Below are 18,582 nucleotides of genomic sequence, written 5' to 3'. Positions count from 1 at the left end.
CTTTCGCCTCTCCTCAGTCCTCTCAGTATCCCACTTCTTCTTCGCTAATCTCTTTCCTTGTATGACTCCCTGTATTTTGGGGTTCCACCACCAAGTCTCCTTCTCCCCTTTCCTACCAGATGACACACCAAGTACTCTCCTGCCTGTCTCTCTGATCACCTTGGCTGTCGTCGTCCAGTCTTCCGGGAGCTTCTGCTGTCCATCGAGAGCCTCTTCCACCTCTTTCCGGAAGGCTGCACAACATTCTTCCTTTTTCAGCTTCCACCACATGGTTCTCTGCTCTACCTTTGTCTTCTTAATCTTCCTACCCACCACCAGAATCATCCTACATACTACCATCCTATGCTGTCGAGCTACACTCTCCCCTACCACTACTTTACAGTCAGTAACCTCCTTCAGATTACATCGTCTGCACAAAATATAATCTACCTGCGTGGTTCTACCTCTGCTCTTGTAGGTCACTATATGTTCCTCCCTCTTCTGGAAATAAGTGTTCACTACAGCCATCTCCATCCTTTTTGCAAAGTCCACCACCATCTGCCCTTCAAAGTTCCTTTCATGGATGCCGTACTTACCCATCACTTCTTCATCGCCCCTGTTTCCTTTACCAATATGTCCATTACAATCTGCACCAATCACAACTCTCTCGCTGTCTGGGATGCTCAGAACTACTTCATCTAGTTCCTTCCAGAATTTCTCTTTCAACTCTTGGTCACATCCTACCTGTGGTGCATAGCCGCTAACCACATTATACATAACACCCTCAATTTCAAATTTTAGTCTCATCACTCGATCTGATACTCTTTTCACCTCCAAGACATTCTTAGCCAGCTCTTCCTTTAAAATAACCCCTACTCCATTTCTCTTCCCATCTACTCCGTGGTAGAATAATTTAAACCCTGCTCCCAAACTTCTAGCCTTACTACCTTTCCACCTGCTCTCTTGGATGCACAGAATATCAACCTTTCTCCTAATCATCATGTCAACCAACTCCTGTGCTTTTCCTGTCATAGTCCCAACATTCAAAGTCCCTACACTCAGTTGTAGGCTCTGTGCATTCCTCTTTTTCTTCTGACGCTGGATCCGGTTTCCTCCTCTTCTTTGTCTTCGACCCACAGTAGCTGAATTTCCACCGACGCCCTGCAGGTTAGCAGTGCCGGGGGAGGGCGTTGTTAACCCGGGCCACGACCGATCCGGTATGGGATTCTTTAGATGAACGCTCATATTTGTTTGGCACAGTTTTTACGCCGGATGCCCTTCCTGACGCAACCCTCTGCATTTATCCGGGCTTGGGACCGGCCTACAGATTGCACTGGTTTGTGCCCCCATAGGGCTGCATTACATAAGTGTTTCTGTGGTGGTTAAATAACCACCAATGTCTGTAAATTGGAACACATCAAGAGTCTATGGTATTGTATTATTAGATACATAAAGCATAGTGATCAATCAAATTAAAAACAGCAAGTATGTCAGTAAGTGAATGTACCATCCTGTGCCATGCGATTAAGTATTTTTACAACACTGCACAACAAGCTCATTGTGTGCCAGTGCCATTCATATCCTAGAAATCTCATATGATGGGATCGTAATGAACACACATTCATAGATAGTAGAACATGTTCTAATAAGTCCTAAGTCACTTCTCTTCAGGAAGTAAAGGAAAGTTTTCTATTAAGAAAGGAGTTGCACCCTTTGGATGCAGCATTTGACAAATGAACCTCTCAAAAGACACCCATTAACAGTGGCAGTTTCCTGATGCCACGACAATAACACTAGTATGTTATGACAGGTATTTGATATTCAGAGAAGCATGCATAAGCATGTCAATTAAGAAAACGGTGGAGGAGATGTCAGATACTCCAACGAAGCAGATCTTGATCAGGCGGAGGTGCAACATTTGTTATACTCTGCAACCAGCTGCAGCGGCTTCCCAAGGGGAGATAGTTTTGATGCTGCCTATGTCTGCCACTCTTCTGCTTCATCAGGATTTCTCAAAAATGTTTTGACAAGTAAACAAGCAGGTTGAGGAAACAGATTGACTGGGTTGGTAATAAAGCAATTTAAAGTGAAACTTCTTTCATCTTACAGTACACTCTGTCCCTAACAATTCCAGCTAGAGTTTCCTTAGCATGAATCCAGACAATTTTGTGCAATAGAGACAAAGAGAATAACAGTGGGGAAATGATTTGCAAGGGAGTGAGGAAGATGAATATGCATGCATTAATCAGGCAAGTGACCATGGTTTCATTTTCTTACAGGATAATGTCTGTACTGCTCCGTTTATATTATATGTCCAGATGAAAAGGAAACAAAATGGACATTAGTGCTGAACAAAATAAAATAAAATGTTTTGTTTTGAAATACATTTTAACAAACATTTGTTACACGTAATATGTAGATGAAAAAAAAAAAATCTGTGATTTAGAGATTTGTTTTTCCCACATTCGTTCAAATGCTTTGTTTGACCATTCATTTATTTGCACCTGTCACTTAACCTAATAGTGTGGGAGGAACCAACCAACCTCCCTCGACTATGAAGATGCACTAAACACTCCACAGCATGCTGCCCCCAAAAGATTTATTAAAACTAATTCCCAGTAGCTCAGCACAAATGAATTTGGGAATCTCTGGTGCAAATTATTGTAAAACAATTGCTTCAATGAATTTACTCTCAGCCCTGCAAGATGTTGTGTTTTCATGGGATGGCTTTGTTCGTGTATGGCCTCCTTTATCATCGGGATTGGTACCATTCACTTGCTTCCATTAAATTTGGGTGAGAATTCAGACATTGATGGGACAACAACACCAGTGAATCAAATGCAATCTGCTCTGTACTGGCTGGACACAAAACTGTGAAACCACAAACCTCTGTTTAAATCAACCTTAAGTTAAATTTAATTAACCTTAACAGTATGTAACTTTTTTTTTTTTAATAGTTTTCGCCCAAGCCCCTACTCACGGTGATGACACAATGCTGATTAAGCATATCAGCTCCCTTAAAATCTTGCAGTATTTTTCAGAATTTGATTTTTTTGTTTTAAATCAGTGAATGCTCGATTCATATCCAGTTCTGTCACACACGGTGGTGCAACAAAAATTGCATAGCGGGAATGATGGCACAGAAATAACATATACCTAGCATAGACAAAACCTCTTCTGAAGATCTCTTAGTTGCCAAACAAGGTGCCTGAAGTAAAATACACACACATGGAGCAATGCATGCACATACACCACAATAATAGGAAATGACTCACTCTGTCTACATTGTACTGCCTGGGATATTTATCTCTTATATCTTAATCACAAATGCTGAAAAGTGTAATCTATGTAGCCTCCCGAGACCGTTTAGCTGTCCAACAGGTTGCCTGACGTAAAATAAATGAAGTTCAGCAGCGCATGAGCCATACATGCACAAAATGCTGCAATAACAATTGTCTCTTTTGAAGAATGCATCTTTTTCCCTGATGGCTGTCTATTAAAACAGACTAAAAAACGTCATAAATTGTTGTTAAATCAACACATCAGGGAGGATGGACTGACGGCGGGTGGGTTGCAAAAGACCCAACAACACACTTTGAGTGGCCCCTCTGGTAATTTTATGAATTGTCAACCAGAAAAATATAGTTTTCTTTTGAATGATTTTGTAGATTTCATGTTGTAAAATACTCAAAAAATATCTGACTCCAAAAGTGGAAAGTAGGCATGTTTGAAGGTCTTTAGGAAGTAAATGGATGGAAGGCAGAGTGTTCATGTTAAAATTAATCACAAAAAGTGAGATGTGCAGGCGATAGAAGCGTCAGGAGACTGAAGGACTGTCAATTGGCCTTGCTTGTCCTGGCATTTCAGCAGACACCCTGAGTCCATACTCGTTTCCGGAAGGTTCAGTTTCCCCCCGCCGCCAGTACAAGACGTCCTCTCTGCGGCTGTCGCTGCTAACAGACGCCATCAGTCACAGTTGCTCAGAAACCGCTCGCATCCATTCTCACAACACTGCTGTGAAGGCAACTGTTCTAGCTTGTCTCCAAATCTGATCCAAAGACAAGCAAAGGCACATATTTACACACTGTCACAGCAACACTCAGACACACAGACGCAAAGAGAGACACAGATATTCTTACTTAATTTTGCCAGAACCACTTCTGATGAATTTTTCAATGTCCTGGTTTTGATATCCCACACTCTGGGTAGTTGGCTGCTGTATATACAGTCGGAATCCAGCTCATATGGTTTTGCTGGATTTACTGTCTTCATCTGAGAATTATATTCCACATACTGCCTTGTACACAATTGCATGGGAAAATATTCTGTGAATATTTTCATTTTGTTTCATTACTTAACTTTGCAGCCAGCCATTTTCTGAGCAGAGCACTTTTTTGTTGTCATAGCTTTACAGCATTTTGATTGACCTGTCAAGAATACACGACCTACAGGATCTACCAAAAGACTCCCTCCTTCCACCTGAGAAATGTATTTCAAGCATGTGTATATATATTGTCTGTATGTGCCCTCCAGCAACTGGCTGGTGACCAGTCCAGGGTGTACCCCGCTTCTCACTTAATGTCATCTGGGATTGGCTCCAGTTTACCTCTCATCCTAGTGACTATGGGCTGCGCCGAAAGTGGATGAACTGATGTTAACTATTATTTTGGGCATTATAATTTTCAAGGTAAGGTGTATTCTCATTCCCCCTCACCAGCTCACATAACAAATCTTAATTTTCTCAAAATCGACACTAATTGTCGCACAGGCACATCCAGAATCTTGCAATATTTGAGAGACGTCACCTACAACCTGTGATAGACGATTGCATTATACATTGTCATCTTGTCCTGACGGAACAGAGCCTCTTACACAACCTAACCACACAAAGCATTAATTCAGTTGGGTGGAAATGGTTGGATGCATGCCAGGTTTTATGTTAATTGTTATTTTTATGTATACTGTACTTTATGACATCTCATATGCTCAGGGAGAGGATATGTGCATTTCATTATATTTTATATGTCTCATGTTCAATACTGAGCACTCTGTCACTGTTTCAGATGGCTGTGAGAGAAATGTCCCTGTGGGGAAATAAATATCAACTCAAAAATTAATGTAGTGTTCATCATATTACAACAATAACTAACTATCCATTCATCCATTTTCTGAGCCACTTATCCTCAAGAGTGTCACAGGAGTGTTGGAGCCTATCCCAGCTATCATCGGGCAGGAGGCAGGGTACGCCCTGAACTGGCTGCCAGCCAATCGCGGTGCACACAAAGACAGACAACAGTCACAATCACAATCACACCCAGGGACAATTTAGAGTCTCCAATTAATGCATGATTTGGGGATGTGAGAGGAAATCGGAGTGCCCGGAGAAAACCCACGCAGGCATGGGGAGAACATGCAAACTCCACACAGGTGGGGTGGGGATTTAATCCCTGGTCCTCAGAGCTGTGAGGCCAATGCTGTAGAGCTGCGCCACCGTGCCACAATAACTAACTAAATAAATAAATACACAGTATACATTTATATGCTGGGAAACTCTCTACACAACAACATACCACTGTCCCATCTGACTGGTCAGGTGAGGAATTATTAATCCCTTCAACGATTGCGATGATTCGTTTGTTTCTCTCCAGAAATAGATTTGACGAGCTGTGGCATCAAACGAGGATGCAATTCAAGATAGAGCATCGTTAAAGCTCTCAACACAAATTCATTATGCACTGAGCCATGTCAACATAGCATGCCGATTTTCTTATCATCAAGATGAAGAAGACTATTGATCTCACAGTGGGGAAATTCATTGGTTATAGAAGCAAGCAACAATAATACTTTAAAAAGAATAAATATCAAAATGGGGCAGGTGAGAGGGGAAATGTTATTTAGATACAGAATCAATTTGGGAAAAACCTGAGCATTGTTTAAGGAAAATGAAAAACAACCTTTTTTGTATTTTTAATGTCTTATTGTTTTTAGGCTACTTGGTATTTCATAATTTACAGACCCTACCGGTTCCCCTGCTATGCCTCTAAATACATGCACATGCTGTAATGGGATGTCACCTTGCAATGCATGATCCTCTCCCCGAAACTCTAAAGACTAATTCCCCATAAAAATGCAAATGATCCACTGCTCATGAGAAAGAAAAAAAAAACGTTATCAGGAAGCAAATATTTGGGGAGTTTAGAGTATGTTTTGACACCACGTTCATTTGCACATGTCAAAATCTGACACTGCTTTTTAATAACGTTCAAAGAAACTTCAATCCTTTGCTTAGGTCTAGAATATTTATTGTCTCACGCATCTGAAAGTGCTAATCAGTACGTCATTAAATGTATAGGACAAGCATGTTTCTGACAGGTCTCTTGCATTAAATCTCTTTCTGTTGTGTAAGTGGTTCTAGTATGTGTTTATTTCAAAATGTACGTATTGAGATGGATGATTGTGGAATATTAAAGAGTATTTTTGCTTGCATTGTGATTGTTAATGGAGCCCTCGGCGTGTGTTTGACATGCCCGTGGCTCTTGGCGGCTTCATCACAACTGTGCTTGTTGAGCTCATCTGACCATCTCTCAGTCTTCTTCTGTGCCGCTCTCTCACTCGCTCCCTCTCAGCTGCCATTATTTATTCAGTTTGTTTGGCGGGACTCGGCAGCCGCAGCAACCCCCGCCTGCCGGACCTATTGAACTGAGGCATAATAGATGTAATACATCAATGCGTTTGAGCTGAGAGCCTTTAATTAGGCCTTCCTGCTTGTTTCATCAATTCCCCATGCCCTCCTGGGATTTGGGGGAGGGCTATTGGTGATACAGACAGGCCTCCTGCACTGCATGTGAATCACTGCCACCACCTCAGCCATTTCTTTGACTCTTCAGTGGGTCTTTTGTCCCTGAAACCCCTAGCCACTTGTCCTCCTCTTGCCCAGCTCTCTGCCAATCATGTATGCAGGGTCACATGGCACAAATGTTAATCCTAACCTGAATGTCCATAATTGAAAACATGTATCCCTTTGGGATAGAAAGAGTACCGGTAACGGTCTATTTTTAGGTCTCATCATGTCTGTGTGCCTGTCTTTTTTAATGGTTGTATTTGTGAAATTCTGCAGTGCTGACCTTGCTCCCCAGGTGCTGTGGAAATGTGTCATGTTTTATCAACACCACGCAACTGTCAACTTGACAAAGATCCTGTGGAGTTTGCCGTTGTCATTTACGTTTGCAATTAATCATTGCAACTGACAATGTAACATTTCCATTTTAAGTTCCCTAGATCCCTTTTTCCCATAAAAGTGAGGGGCCCCAACGGCGGAGACAGAGCCCCATGCAAGTGTGTCAGTGGTAAAGTTACAATGACTTTTCAGTTGAGTATTTGAATGAATATATATCCATTCATCCATTTTCTTAGCTGCTTATCCTCACAAAGGTCGCGGGGAGTCCTATATATATATATATAACTCCATTTTAGAGGTTATGTTTTTGCAAAATATTTGCTCTGTTTTATAATGGCATTTTACATATATACAGTTTTAATGAGTTCTCCCAGTAAGAGCTTCCCACTGAGAGGCTTAAACATGTTACACTGACTTTAAGCGCCAATTTTGCAAATGTTTTATCCCTTTTTTTTTTAACTCAACTTCCACACTGAGTCACTTCCTCTCTTCCCTGCTACGTTTCTCTTTGTCTCTCTATAGTTTTCCCGCAGTCAGAGATTATGGCCTGAGATACAGATTTGATGGACTGAAACAGGTGTCTGAACACGCATGTGATTGGTTGGTATGGTTAAGCAACTGTAAAGCCTGTAATCTGTTGTAGCACCCCGTATGACACCACAGTCATGGGCTTCATCAAAGATGGAGACAAGTTTGCATTGTCAACAGGAAGTGGAGAGTCGTGAGCTTTGGTGTGGCTGACACAACCTGCAGCTGAACACACTAAAGACTTTAGAGATGATTCTGGATTTCAAGCGGCATCTTTCATCACTGCGTGTCCCTTATGCTGTCCAACTGTATTATGTCAACTGTCGAGAGTTTTAAATTCCTGGGAATTACAGTCTTTCAGGACTTCATCTGGGAGATCAACATAAACTGCATCCTCTATAAGACCAAGCAGAGGATGTTCTTCCTGCAGCTTCCGAGGAAGCATGGCCTGCCAAAAGAGCTGTTGAGACAGTTCTACACAGCGATAATTGAATCAGAACTGTGTACCTCCATCTCAGTCTGGTTTGGGACTGCCACAAAAAAATTACCAACTCCGACTGCAATCAAAACTGGTGAGAACTTGCACACTACCCAAACTACAACAAGAGCAGACAAAATCCTCTCAGAACCTCCATGTCCTGGTCACCAGTTCTTCCAACTCCTTCCCTCAAGTACAGGTAGGGGCTACCAAACAATGCAAACCAAAAGAAGGAGCCATTCCAACAGCTTTTTCCTCCTCCCGATTACTTTCTTAAGCAGGCTTTTTAAAAAAGCTAATTTAAAATTAAACTGCAACACTTGCCCAGTCCACACTGTTCCAGATTATCACATGACTTGTCCCTTTAAACTGCATGCATTCCTTGAAATCCTGGCATCCTTTGCACAATGGTCATTGCACTGGACTGTTGCTCTATTAGGCACTCTAACTCCTCTAAATGCTTGAATGCTTTGCACAATTGTCAAAAAAAAGAAAGTTCAATTATTGCCAGATTGCTCGTGCTTGTAGCCGTTAGTCTCTGTGACTGTTACCAAAATGTTACCATACCATTTTCTTTTGCCACTTATCCTCACGAGGGTCACAGGGAGTGCTGGAGCCTATTCCAGCTGTCAACAGGCAGGGTATACGCCCTGAACTGATTGCCAGCCAATCGCAAGGCACATGGAGACAAACAGCCACATTCACACCTCGGGGCAATTTAGATTATCCAATTAGTGTTGCATGTTTTTGGAACATGCTCAAAAGTTCTCACCGAGACCAGCGTTCATCAACGTTTAATTTTAAACATTGCAGAACGTTCAAGAACATCCGTGGAACGTTTTACTAAGGTTCGCCGAGCGTTGCACGCGTTTGCCTATCGTTAGGCAGTCATAACTCTAGCTTTACTTGGTTGTTACTTAATCGTTTGTTTTGCAGTGAACGACTCACCGGCGACATGTCAACGACCACTGAACAATTCCCTAGCACACACAGCGTGTAACTAAAGTGAAACGAACGTAGTTTGGCATCCATTGAGCGTCATTTGAGCGTTTCCCAAACTTCTATGCATATGGGTATATAAACCGATGCTTTGTAAGCAAGGTCCATTTAATATTAAGCTACAGTAGAGAGCACCTAGTATGGAAGATCCAGAAAGCAGCAGTTCGTTTTTGCGGAAAAACTCCACCAGACTATCCTCAACAGCCCGGTCCAGGATCCTGCAATCCTTTCACTGCTTCTTTTGTCTCTTTGTCAGACCGTCCTCACTGGGGTTTACAAGGTGTTTAGTGTCCCCAGGGGGTGTCACATGGTGCGTGACTTCGCGGACGTGCTCTTCCTCCTGCTGTTATTTTTCCTCCAAACACATTGTTCGTGATGAAAGAGCCTTAGCTTTCTTACTAGCAGCGCTAGTTGCTGAAGTCTGCGCCCTAACTTTTTTTCTTCTCGCCGGCATGATGCTCACTGTTCTAACTCACGACAACAACTGAAGTGACTATGAACTTTCCAACGTTTTAGTGCCGGTTCCACTGTAAAAATTCCACGCCAGCAAAATGCTTTTCTGTCGTTATTCACCCATTGGTCACATGCTCAACACACTCGTTTATGTTTGCACATGCTAATGCTTTTTAGGGGTATCTCATTTGGTCGTTGTTACACGCTTTGCGTGTGTTCGACACGCTTTTCGTGCGTTAGACAAACTTTAAGTCATCCGTTAGACACACGTTAATTACACGCCACATGTGTCATCCGTGTTTGAGAACGCTGAAAAATAGAACGATTGAAATGTTCAGAGGACGTTGACCAGAACGTCATGGTGTGACGGAGCCTTAAAATATCCCATGTATGTGCAACAACTTAGTCAAAGCCATTTCGCCAGCATCTCATTTTATCAGGAGTGGCGCCCGAGTTATTTCCACATCCATCCATCCATTTTCTTAGCTGCTTATCCTCATGAGGGTTGCAGGAATACTGGAGCTAATCCTAGCTGTCAACGGGCAGGAGCCAGGATACACCCTTAACTTGTTGCCAGCCAGGGCACATAGAGGCAAAAAGCGTCACTCACAATCACATCTAGGGATATTTTAGAGTCTCCAATTAATGCTGCACGTTTTTGGGATGTGGAAGGAAACCGGAGTGCCCGGAGAAAACCCACACAGGCACATCACAGCCACAGCAAAGCTCCAGACTCTCCACTTCCTGTCGATACAAAAACCTGTCACCATCTTTGATGACCCCAATGACTGTGGTGTCATCTGCAAACTTCAAGTGTTTGACAGCTAGGTGTGTTTAAGTGCAGTCATTTATATAGAGTAGAACAGCAGCAGGGAGAGGACACAACGTAGGAGTGCCCCAGTACTGATGGTGTGTGGATGAGTTGGTGTGCCCCAACCTCACCTCCTGTGACCAGCTCGTCACAAAGTTGAAGATCCATTGGCAGGTGGCAAGAGATGCTGAGCTGGAGACGACTGGAGGTGAGGAGTTTGGCAATGATTGTGTTGAATGCAGAGCTGAAGTCCATGAACAGGATCCTTGCGTAGTTTCCCATCCTGTCAATGTGTTCAAGGATGAAGTGCAGATCCATGTTGATTGCATCATTCACAGACCTGTTAGCTCAGTAGGCAAACTGCAGTGGGTCCAGTTGGGGACCTGTGACGCTCTTGACGTGGTCCAGCACAAGATATTCAAAGGACTTCATAACCTTAGATGTCAAGGCAACAGGCCTGTAATCATTCAGAGCAGAGATTGTAGGTTTCTTGGGGACCAGGCTCTTGTTGCATATTGTGTATGACATTGTAATCTTTTACTTTGGAATTGTGGAAAACGGGAGTAAAAACAAATGTTCATAATATGATTGGTAGCCGCATCAGTTCAGTTGCTAAGAAACCAGATACAACATTTCAACCTCCTTTTAACTGATCATTAACTTCCAATTCCCCCTGCATTTGAACATTTACATATCAGCAGTATGGGTGCCTGACAATTGATTGGAAATATCACTGTCTGCTTTGCGATGGATTACTATCAAATAATTTTTATTTGAAATGTAGTGTGATAAAAAAAACGTTTGAATCTACACTGTCAAGAGTTGTAATGAGCATTTTTTTATTAATAGTACATGCCTCTTGCAGAGTTTGGAGACACAGAAAGATGGACGCCCGGGCTATAATTAAGTAGAATTATTTATTGACCTCGGTTGTCTTCTGGGAGGATCACTCATGTAAAGATATATTAGCAGAACATTGAATGGATTAGCTCTAGTGGATGTAAAAATACTGGGCAGTACCATACAATATTCATTCTGCTTATTCAATATTTGTATGTGCATAAAGTAGTCCTATAAATGTGTGCATACATATTTTATCATGATTTCTTTTCACATTATTTTTGGGACATTTTCCTCATTATTGTTAAATCCACGCAGTGCACTGGATATATTTATCCATAGGCGGCAAATCACGTTTTTATTATGTGTTGTTTTGTTTTTGTTACATTAATCTAATTATGAAGGTATCATAAGATTTCTGCTATCACCTTACCATCTGCAACTCTTGATGAGTGCTGACCAGCCTTTATTGAGTGGAGGCATTCTTTTCCTTTTACAAGAATTTGCACGATCAGGATTTTTAGGCTCGACCACAGACTAGCAAGTTTAAAAAAACTGATCACCGATCAAATCGCAATATATCCAGTATAGAGCCACCCATTTTCTGAACAGCTTAACCTCATTAGGATGACTATGTATCGTTTGAAGATGTGAGAGCAAACTGGAATACCTGAAGAAAACGCACACAAGCAAGAGGAGAACATTGAAACTCCACACAGGCTGGACAGGATTTGTACCCAGGTCCTCAGAACTGTAAGGTGGATGTTCTAACCAGTCGTCTATATACACCTGTTTTCTCCAGGTGCACTCCTGCAATCCAAAAACTGTATGGTAAGTTAACTGAAAACTTTAAGTTGTCTGTGGGTGTGAATGTGAGTGTGAATGGTTGTTTGTTTGTTTGTTTGTCTGTGCCCTGCGATTAGCTGGAAACCAATTCACGGTGTAACCCAACTCTCACCGTCATCACTTCATCACAGCTGCTCCTCACACTGTCCAACTGTTTTGTGTCAACCGCCCAGACCTTCAAGTTCCTGGGAGTTACAGTCTCACAGGACCCAAAATGGTAGACAAATATCAACTCCATCCCACGAGAGCTGTTGAAACAGCTCTATGCATGGAATCAGTACTGTGTACCTCAATCGCAGTCTGGTTTTGGCTGCCACAACAAAAGTCGAAGTCCGGCTGCAATGGACAATCAGAACTGCTGGAAGGATCATCGACACCACCCTACCCACCCTTGAGGACTTGCAGGCCACACGAACTAGTACCTGACTGAGCAAAATCCTATCAGACCTTCCACATCCTGGCCACCAGCTCTTTCAGCTCCTTTCCTTGAGTAGGCACAGCTGAAAAATGGAAACAAAATCTAGCAGGCATTTCACCAGCTCCTTCCCTCTTACAATTCAACTGCGACATGCTGCTAATTTTCTCTCTTGAGTTGTTGTCAAATTCTGCCTGGCCAATTAGTATTATATATTCGATTATTTGTGTACGCACTGGAGCAGTCTGACCACTTTGCACAATATGCACATTTGTTGTTGACCAATACTAGCCTCTCATACCTGAGCAGCATTTCCACAATCAACTGACGAGTATCTGGAACACTTGCACAATCGACATTGTCCTAGACTATCTGATGACTAGTCACTTTAAACTGCATAATATATTCCTTCAAGTCTTGGCGCCCTTTCCAAAATGGCTCTAAATGCTAGAAGAATCTACATCCTTTGCACAACTGTGAAAAAAAAGTGTTCACTGTCAATTGACTGTCTGTCTGCTGTCTGTCATACTCGACATGCATGTCATACTTAGGCGGCTCCAACAACCGGAGACAAATCCCTTGTGTCTTGTTTTCATACTTGGCCAATAAAGCTGATTCTGTGTTCCATAGTGATGTAATACAAAGTATACATGCTTTCAAAATGATAATCTCCCTGAGTACCAGCAATTATAAATCTGGAAATGTCAGATGATGGAACTTTTCCGGGGCAAGATTTTGGTGCAACGGTAAGTTTGGTCAGCGTAGTTTTTAATTGTCATATTCTGTTAAAAAAAATAATATATATATATATATATATATATATATATATATATATATATATATCTTCTCTGAAAAAAATCACATTACCTGGATTTTGACATTGCAGTTTACATTAAAAAATGGATTACAAAGGATATAAACATTTTATTAAAGCTTTTGTGGAAGAGGGGTCAGTGAAAAAAACATTTCTGAGAGAAGACGTCTTATCTGACAATGCTGTTATCACAAAGCCATCTTGCAATATTTTTGTTTTTGGTGAACCTGTAAAACAGCTCTTAGTTTGATGCAGTGCAGATTAGCAAAGATTACTACAACCACAATAATAATCATCAAATTATGTTTTTCGGACAGTTCAATCAAAATGGAGCATTATTTTTGTTTTAAAGGTAAACTTTCATCCATCATGCTTATATTTTGTTTCATAAAATAAATTCACAAATGCAATGTATTTAATTTTGTCACCTTTGAACATGCTCCATATTAACTGCATTCCATTGACCGAGCATTCTAAATAGGTCATTCCAATCAATCACATCTCACATGAAGGGATAAAATAACTACAAAATATCTTAAAACATTCATAAAAAGAAAACTTTGATGTTTTTAGCATTTGCATTACTGTCGTGACAAATGTGGGTCATTTAAGCTATGATGCCAGTTACAAGAATTTATCAAGTCCTTTAATGTGTCCATCATTATAACTACTTGGCTTGTCAAACTTTTCTGGTAGTACAGCAAGTTTGCTTCTTTTATGTAATGGTTGAAAAGACCTACTAGTAGTAAAAAGCTTTTTTCTCGCTCCCTTTTGATGATACTTCAGGCACCATTATACCTGCTCGCTAATATACTATTGAATTGCATTTGTAATGAATCTACCTACAGTACCTGTAAAACCTGAGAATCGTAACAAAACACCCTCAAAAGCATAAGGTCCACAAGGGATGTTTGGAGCAAACCTGGAGCAAACCCAATTCTGTGGTTATTTCTGCCTTTTTTTTCTGCACCTTGCACCCTGTAGGTGCACAAGTTAGTATGGATGTTGGTAGCCATGGCAACAAAATGTTTGTCAATTAAACATAACTGAGGCACTGAATGGAGACTTGCAACCTCTTTCCTAATGAAGCACGCATGGCTGTTTTAATGTACTTCAATACTGCAGTCTCCATGTCCTTTTTAGCCTTTAGAATGATACCACTGACTAGGCTCGTGCCAGCTGCCCCTCGGCCACAAACCTCAACTTCATGTTTTTTTTCTTTCTCGTCCTTCCTTGCAAGTACATATCCCCTTAGATTAAGATTAGGCACCATTTTTCCCCTTGCAAGGATAGGTTTGCACACTTACTTTGATCTTTCATTAACACATGGTCACAGTTTCCACAATTCACTTTGTAACTATATGGCATTTAGATAACCTGTGTTAGTGGAAAGGTGGTCAGGTGGTGACATATTCATCCCTGACAGATGTGCATTGCAGTTTTTTTTTTTTTTTTTTAAATAGTGGTTTACCTTTAGTGTACATAGTTGTTCTGTTCTTGTGCACACAAAAGTACTCTCTTACTATATTAACTCTGTATTAACACATACTGTGCTGTGTTTCATCTCATGTGTGTGAGGATTTAGCAGTTTTATAGAGGTAAAGCTTTTAATATATGGACACCAAAAAATTGTCCTAAGACTGATGACATAGTTTCAGATGAAACGTAACGTAAACGAAAATGATACATATGAATAACTTCAGTCCTGGCTTTCCTTGACTGGCTGCCTGTGCATTTTAGAATACATTTTCAGATGTTTTACATTCCTTTTTAAATCTCTCAATGGTCTTGCTCTTCCTTACCTTGGTGAGTTGTTCTATGCATATCTCTCTGTCCTGTGCTTCAAATCGAGTGATTAACTGCTTCTTTTTTCATTTTTACTATGTTACTGTGGATTTTTTAGGGTGCCACAGTTTGTATTCTGATAAGTATTTATTGAGAACCACAGTTCTTCAGTCAAGAAGAACAAGGGTTATAAAAGGGAGTGACAGAGAAAAAAAAAGAGTGAAAAAGACAGAGTCAAATGGTAACTAATATAGGAATATAAGACCATAAAAGACAAAGGGCTAGCGGTCAACAAAATGAGGAAAGTCAAACATTTTATACATAATAAAATGACACTGGATTTGAGATTTGTCTAGGTCAGTAAAGCTACACCATACGAGGGAAGGACAGGACAGGATAGGATAGGATTGGACAGGGAAAGGAGGGTAAGCATGCAGAAGAAGGGTCCTGTACCTATATAACTCAAGTGTGGTGGGAGTAGCTACGTAAATTATAAACTTATGACGGACCAGAATGTAAGTGACGGGATACCCAAGAAATTTGCATTGTTATAAGTTATTTGTGGGTTCGTATCCCACTGGGGCCTCCACTCCCTGAGAAGGGTTGCGTCAGGAAGGGCATCCGGCGTAAAAATTGTGCCAAAACATATATGTGCGTTCATCTGAGATGACATGCTGTGGCGACCCCGAAAGGGACAAGCCGAAAGAAGAAGAAGATAAGTTATTTGTTTCAATGAGTGAATGTGTCCTCACACATTCCCAAGGGTGTGTCTTCAGAGCCACCTCGCTCTCTTTCACATGCACACATACACTAACACACACACAAACACACAACAACCAACTTGCATTATGTTGTTGAGTACTCCTATGGGTCATATACTGTAATGTGTCAATTAATAAAATGCTTTCTATTGACGCACTACAGTACATCACCTCTGTCCGCTATTCATTTTTTCTATCTAAGATATTCCAGGAGACATAGGAGGTGAGGGTTATAGCAATCAGCTGAGGAATAACCCACAACATTACAGTACTTTAAAGCTGCAATTTTTATAAAAGTGTACCACTAAGCAAAAAGCAAACAAAGAGGAAGTTGCTTCTTCTGACCTTATCTGAGGAAAATAGTAATTGTTTCTCACAAGGTTTCTTTAATTACAAGGTCCACCCACGGGGGGATATTGGTATAGCTTTACCATTACTTAAACAGGGAACAAAATGACATCCATTATCTGGGCCACTTCTCCTGACAAGGGTCACAGGAGTGCTGGACCCCATCCCAGCTATCTCCGGGCAGGAGGTGGGCAACACCCTGTACTGGTTGCCAGCCAATTGCTGGGCACATATAAACAAAACAAGCATTCAAACTCACATTCACACCTCAGGCTAATTTATAGTCTTCAGATAACCTACCACAGATGTTTTTGGGATGTGGGAGGAAACCCGAGGGCACGGAGAAAAGCAGGGCCAGAATTTGAACCCCAGGCTTTGTTCACCATGCTAGCAAAATTATATGAATATATGTTTATAGTAACAACAAGTGACTCCAATGTCTAAGGACACTAAACTATAAGCCACTGGTTTGTTAGAATTGAACATAATACTTTCAATATACCAGAAAAGAACCGGGCTGACTTCACAAGCTTTGAAAGCTGGTTTTGTCTTGTTTGGAGTATATTAACTTTCATTTCATATTATGTCTTGTTTTTGTTTTTTCCCCCTGATATTCATCTCTTGACTTCCTCCTTAAGTTTGCATTTCCACCTATTCTTGTCAGCCAAACAAGTTACTTTTCTCTACCAATTAGCTCCCTCCAGCCACTTGTGTCTCGTCAAGGTGTGCCTCATTGTCACATCATTTTGTTTATATTTAATTCTCTGTTTTCCTTCAGCCAATCTTGGTGCATTGTCCTCATATGTCATTTTCCCTTAGTCCCATCACGGTTCTCGTACTGGTGCATTTTTTATTTCTTTATGTTTTATTCGTTTCTTTGAATTTTGGGCTTTGTTACTTGAGTGCTTGTCTATTTAAAAATAATTTCTGAACTCCTGCCTGCTTCTCTGCGCTTTCTCACCAGGACCACTTTTTGCCTCAACATCACAAAAACCCAATTTTTTATGGGTTTACCATTACACAATAGAAATGCACAAAATGTACCACTTTGAATATGTAAACATGTCCCTTTTGTAGGGACTAATCCCTTCACATTAATAAACCTGTCTTTTTTTTCCTGTCAAGAGCCCCTTTTTCACTACATGGTGATTACTTGACTCCTTATGATATTAAATATTATAAGATAATTTGAGGTACAACTCGTAGTAGCTGGTCACTTGTGGCTCCGAGCTCTTAAACCGCTGCTGGTTTCTCAAATCTGTTGTTGCTGTGTCCTTGAGTTTTCTTAACTATATCAGTAAGACGGGATACACTGCCAGAAACACCACACAACACATTGCATATCAACATAGGCTACTAATTTCAGTTTACTCCGTCAATAGCGTTGTTACACCAAAGTATCTACTTAGCTTTAGCAATTTGTTACATTTCCTCCATCAGCCTCCCCTCCCACCCCCATTAAAAAACGTCTACTTACTGCAACCAAATTACTTGCCAATCTTGAATATTTAATATTATATTAATTCGGCCTTGTCTGTGTGGAGTTTGAATGTTCTCCCCATATCTGCATGGGTTTTCTCTGGTTTCCTCCCACACCCTAAAAACTCATAAGTGTGAATGTGAGTGTGAATGGTTGTTTACACAATTGGCTGGCGACCATTTCAGGGTTTACCCTGGCTCTTGCCTAAGTCATCTGGGAAAGACTCCAGCTCTTACTGGCGCTTAGTGAGAATTAGTGGTACAGAAAATGTTTGTTTTGTATTGTATGTATATACAAAAAAAAATAAGTATTTGAACATCCTAACACTTAGAAATCATGGAGGCCTCTGAAATTTTCATCTAGGTGCATGTCCACTGTGAGAGAAATAATCTAAAAAGAAAAATACAGAAATCACAATGTATGATTTTTTTTAATGATTTATTTGTGTGATACAGGTGCAAATAAGTATTTGAACACCTGAGAAAACCAATGTTAAGATTTGGTACAGTAGCCTTTCTTTGCAACTATAAAACGTTTCCTGTACTTGTTCACCAGGTTTGCACACACTGCAAGAGGGATTTTAGCCCACTCCTCCATACAGATCTTCTCTAGATCAGACAGGTTTCTGGGCTGTTGCTGAGGAACACGGAATTTCAGCTCCCTCCACGACCCATCTTCAATGATCTGACTGAGGGAAAGAGGTTGTTCCCCAAAATCTCACAATACGTCGCCGCGGTTATCCTCTCCTTAATACAGTTCAGTCTTCCTGTCCCATGTGCTGAAAAGCCCCCCCAAAACATGATGCTACCACCCCATGCTTCAGAGTAGGGATGGTGTTCTTGGAATCATTTGTCTTTCTCCAAATACA

At 41.0% G+C, this 18,582-nt stretch overlaps 1 long non-coding RNA gene across 2 annotated transcripts in view; it reads right to left on the bottom strand.

Moving 5' to 3' along the window:
- Nucleotides 1–1,507: 1,507 nt before the first annotated feature.
- LOC133497861 (uncharacterized) overlaps nucleotides 1,508–18,582 on the bottom strand; it is a 50,306-nt gene continuing 33,231 nt past the window's right edge. The window contains exons 3-6 of one of the 2 annotated variants that reach the window (XR_009794130.1): nucleotides 10,766–10,882; nucleotides 10,557–10,708; nucleotides 4,119–4,251; nucleotides 1,508–4,027 (exon numbers count right to left, since the gene is read on the bottom strand). This is a non-coding gene — a long non-coding RNA (uncharacterized LOC133497861). The remainder of the gene's footprint in view (nucleotides 4,028–4,118; nucleotides 4,252–10,556; nucleotides 10,709–10,765; nucleotides 10,883–18,582) is intronic. The other variant, XR_009794129.1, reaches the window with a different exon arrangement.

Source organism: Syngnathoides biaculeatus, chromosome 3, assembly GCF_019802595.1.
Source record: "Syngnathoides biaculeatus isolate LvHL_M chromosome 3, ASM1980259v1, whole genome shotgun sequence".
NCBI lineage: Eukaryota > Metazoa > Chordata > Actinopteri > Syngnathiformes > Syngnathidae > Syngnathoides > Syngnathoides biaculeatus.
Note: the sequence above shows the minus strand (reverse complement) of the source record. Positions and strands in the feature narration are given on the sequence as shown.